The sequence below is a fragment of the Ornithorhynchus anatinus genome, chromosome 17 (genome assembly GCF_004115215.2).
Source record: "Ornithorhynchus anatinus isolate Pmale09 chromosome 17, mOrnAna1.pri.v4, whole genome shotgun sequence".
Taxonomy (NCBI): Eukaryota; Metazoa; Chordata; class Mammalia; order Monotremata; family Ornithorhynchidae; genus Ornithorhynchus; species Ornithorhynchus anatinus.
In genome coordinates this window covers 41,123,743-41,128,573 of record NC_041744.1, presented here as the reverse complement: position 1 = coordinate 41,128,573, position 4,831 = coordinate 41,123,743, and the positions used below count along the sequence as shown (strand labels likewise).

The 4,831-nt window shown below is 44.7% G+C and overlaps 1 long non-coding RNA gene across 1 annotated transcript; it reads right to left on the bottom strand.

Moving 5' to 3' along the window:
* Positions 1-1,402: 1,402 nt before the first annotated feature.
* LOC114817907 lies at positions 1,403-4,152 on the bottom strand. Its single transcript, XR_005660958.1, has 3 exons — positions 4,007-4,152; positions 3,361-3,473; positions 1,403-1,636 (listed from the first exon to the last, which is right to left on the bottom strand). It is a non-coding gene; the product is annotated as an uncharacterized LOC114817907 (long non-coding RNA).
* Positions 4,153-4,831: the final 679 nt, after the last annotated feature.

The following is a 4,831-nucleotide window of genomic DNA, read 5'->3' as shown; positions in this document are numbered from 1 at the left end:
TGAGGAGGGGAGTGACATGCCCAGAGGGTTTCTGTAGAAAGATAATCTGCTGCCTAGAATTATTCAGAAGTATAGACTGAAGTAGGGAGAGACAGGAGGTTGGGAGATCAGAAAAAATGCTGATACAGTAATCCAGTCGGGATATGATGAGTGATTGTACTACTAATAATAATAATAATGTTGGTATTTGTTAAGCGCTTACTATGTGCCAAGCACTGTTCTAAGTGCTGGGGTAGATACAGGGTAATCAGGTCGTCCCATGTGAGGCTCACAGTTAATCCCCATTTTACAGATGAGGTAACTGAAACACAGAGAAGTTAAGTGACTTGCCTACAGTCACACAGCTGAAAAGTGGCAGAGCCGGGATTCGAACTCATGACCTCATACTCCCGAGCCCATGTCTTTCCACTGAGCCACGCTGCTTCTACTAACAAGGTAGCGGTTTGGATGGAGAGGAAAGGGCGGATCTTGGTGATGTTGTGAAGGTGAGACCAGAAGGTTTTGGTGACATAGTGGATGTGTGGGGTGAATGAGAGAGCAGAGTCAAAGATGACCCTAAGGTTGCGGGTTTGTGAGATAGGAGGGATGGTAGTGCCGCCCACAGTGACAGGAAAGTCAGGGAGAGGACATGGTTTGGAGGGGAAGATAAGGAGCTCAGTCTTGAACATGCTGAGTTTTAGGTGGCAGGAGGAGATCCAGATGGAGATGTCCTGAAGCCAGGGGGAGACTTGCCTAAGGTTACAGAGTAGACAAATTGCAGAGCCAGGATTAGAACTCATACATTCTCACTCCCAGGCCTCAATCCACTATGCCATGCTGGTGAAAGGTATACACATATGCACACAAACATACACTCATCTGCTGAAGCTCTTGGAGCCTCTGTGTTCATGATGACCACTTCTCCCTTAACTCTGAAGCCACATAAATTTTGGGCAAAAGTGTTGCACAGTAAAAAGTAGGGTCCTCCTCACTCTTATAGTTTCTGCAATGTGGCTCCACTCATACCTCCTGAATTTCTCCCTTGTTTCCTGATTCTATTACTGCACAGACTCCATAAACCAGCTTTACTCTTCCCAGTTCCCTTTCCCAAGGCAAAGAAGAATTGCAAAGTATAATTTTATCATTTATTTGGTTTTGCATATACATTAACTTCTTTGTGCCTCAGTTACCTCATCTGTAAAATGGGGATTAACTGTGAGCCTCACGTGGGACAACCTGATGACCCTGTATCTCCCCCAGCACTTAGAACAGTGCTCTGCCCATAGTAAGTGCTTAACAAATACCAACATTATTATTATTATTATCCTTACTCTCAACAGGCTTTCTCCCATCCTGGCTAGAACTACAGTCTCATGACCTGGTGAAAAATTACTATTCTGAGAGGAGGTGGGAGGCAGGATCATTTAGGTGTCCAAAATCATTGGCTTGGATTTTAATCCTGAGGACAATGAATACCACTCCCAACTAACAGAAAAAGGCTAATGGGAACTTTCCTCCAGTGGCTCAGGTTATCAGCACAGTCACATTTCTCTTACAGATCCAGTAATGTGAAGGGTTACAATTTTCAGGAGCAAATGAATTTCTTTTCTTGAAAGAGGCACAGTCCTTTCCTGTAAAGTTTTTAATTTCTTTTACCCTGAAAAAAGAAGAGAATGTTTTATTAGTCATTATTATTGCTATTATTTTATTTGTTAAGTATTTACTCTGAGCAAAACATGGTACTTAGTGCTGTGATGGAAATGAAATAAACAGGTTGGACAAAGTCCCTGTATGACAGAGGGATCACAATCTAAGTAAGAGGGAGTAGAAATTACTCTCCATTTTACAGATGAGGAAACTGAGGCACAAAGAAATTGAAGTGAGTTGCCCAAGGTCACCCAGCATATAATTGGTGGAGATGGGAATAAAACCCCAGAAATCTTTCAGTTAGGCCTTGCTTTTTCTGGTGATTTACTGTCCACTGGATTGTAACTGCGTAAGATGTGGGGGCAAGGCCTGTGCTGGTCTTTGTTGGGTCTGAAGAGGGCAGGGCCCAGCCTCTTCCACATCAGTCTGGGAAAAAAAGAGATGGAATGTAACAGAATCTAGTCTCCATTTTCCCTTAGAGAGAGCAATAAAGATGCCTCCAAGTCAAATCTGGAGAGGGTTGTCAGTCTGACTTGCTGGACACTGGGCCTCCTCATTTCTCTGGCTGCCGACCTTTTGTTCACATCTTGCCTTCTGCCAGGAACTCCTTCCCTCTTGACATGCTCTCTGCAAATCTGTCCTACTACAACCCTCTCCTCTCTTCTTCTCCCATGCCCCTCTGGGCCACTCATACTTGCTCCTTCATTCAATCCTCTCTCCCTTCCCCACAGCACATATGTATATATAAGTATAGATACTATATAAACAAGTGTTTGCTTTTCACTCTGTTTTGGACCTGTTTCCACTTGGTTCTGTCCACAAGAAGCTTGCTTAATAATAATCTTAATAAGCCCATGTCTCAAGGAGACTTTTGTTATTCCCATCTCCTTCTTGTTTCTCTTAAGGCAGGACATTATAAGTGGAATATAGGGTTTCTGATGGATAGGGAGCTAGAGAACTGATTTTTCTTTGAATCAATTTTGCTTTAAGTGACTGCCAGAAACCCAGTCAAGAGACTAAAGAGACCACGTCCCACATTATTGTAAGCTTCTTGAGGGCAGAGATCATCTATGAACTCCACTGTACTTTCCCAAGTTCTTAGTACAGAGTTCTGAACAAAGTAAGGGCTAAATAAACACTATTGGTTGATAGGTGGAAATTGGTTGATAGGTGGAAATAAAAAAAATCATTGTTGGGAAGCAAGTAAATCAGTAAACTGGGAGCAGCAAGTAGTGATGCCCAATGTGTGAGCAGACAGGAGGTTTGATCATGGAAGTCTCCTAGTTCTTTGTAGGCCAGACCCAGAAGAGGATATTCCCCCCGCCCTTTGACTTCCCTTGTTCCCAGAACCCCAGTCAGCATCTCCAGTGGGGATGGGCACAAAGAGGTTTCAATGACTCTTCTTCATCACAGTGAAGAAAGGGAGTATAAATCTCTCCTTTCCCCACTGAGCAGTCCCAACCTGCCTCATGCACTGGAACCAGTCTGTTCTACCTCCCCAGTCAATGATGGGAGAGGAAGTCTCTCTATGGTCCTTCTCATTGCTCCCCACAACCTATAGTCAGCATGAAGTAGAGGGAGGAGCAGTGGATGGTGATATGGATCTACTTGGAAATGAACCTGAACAGTTTTAAAGGGAAATGGATAACAAAGGTTCAGTTATGAGAACCTACTGTGCTGTTCTCCTGCACTGACTGGCTCAGCACAGCATTCCAAACTTACAGCGGGGCCCACCTGTATCCGGAGAATCCAGTGTTGTCCAGCCATGTCCACTGTCCCTGGATTGTGTTATAATTGTACCGGATCCAGTAATACTCATCTCTTCCTTTCATCTCAGTGATACAGTCCTGTGGAGTCAATGTAAACAGACTGAGCCCTGACAATCCCTCAGCCCTCACCGACCCCCAGGCTTCTATTAGAGAAGCAGCGTGGCTCAGTGGAAAGAGCACAGGCTTGGGAGTCAGAGGACATGAGTTCGAATCCCAGCTCTGCCACTTGTCAGCTGTGTGACTGTGGGCAAGTCACTTAACTTCTCTGTGCCTCAGTTACCTCATCTGGCAAATGGGGATTAATTGTGAGGCTCGCGTGGGACAACCTGATTACCCTCTATCTACCCCAGCGCTTAGAACAGTACTCTGCACATAGTAAGCGCTTAACAAATACCTACATTATTATTATTATCCCACTCTGGGCATGACAACCAGCTCAGAGCTCTGCCAGGAGGACACAACCTCAAACTTCCCCCCAGACTCCCATTTTGGGGAGGATGAAGGCTCTCAGGTTCATTACCAGAATGCAGTTGGATGCCATACAGCAATCCCAGCTCATTCTGGTAAATATGGGGTGGAAATTTGGACCCTGAGGTCTACCCTATTCTCACCACTTCAGGCTCATTCTCCAGGACCCAGAGCTTAGATTTCCTGTTGGCACAGTCTGTGGCACCAGCTTCCCAGCTGCGCCTCTCTTCTGAGAAGTAGTAACACCTGCTACAATTCAGCCACCACCCTGAGGGGCAGAGTTTACAAATTGTACCTGGGCAAGAACAAGAACAAAGACAGATATTTGGATGGCATCACTTCCCATGACTTTGGTTCCTACAACAAAAACCAAGGAATTGCACCCATGTTCCCAAGATTGGCCTCCTGCTTCCTGCTTTCTACAGCCTATTATCAGTATTCATAAATATATCCCACTATTTTTAGCCCAAATCTCAGAGGTAATCATCAAAATATTTTTGCAATTATACAAATCATGTGCTGAATGCCTCAATATTAGAAAAATTGCCCTTATGATTATTCCTTGAACTAAGGACTCACCTCATTTCTATTTCCCCACTGTAGATTGGATTCCCCGTGTCTTACATGGAATAGGAAGAATCCAACAGAGCCATCAGCAAAGACTAGGCAGGGGCAGGTGGAGAGATATAGAGCTAGATGGAACACAGCAGAGGCCTCCCAGAATTCATGAAAAGACATGAGCGCCATGGTTCCTGAGTTTCTACTCTCCACCTCGTGCACCTTCCTCGGGGAGTGAGCCTACAGGGAGTGAAGCTGATCCTGGTGGAGCAGCAGGGCTCTGTCTGTGCCCCTCTCATTCATTCATTCATTCAATTGTATTTACTGAGCGCTTACTGTGTGCAGAACACTGTACTAAGCATTTGGAAAGTACAATTCAGCAACAAATAGACAATCACTACCCAACAATG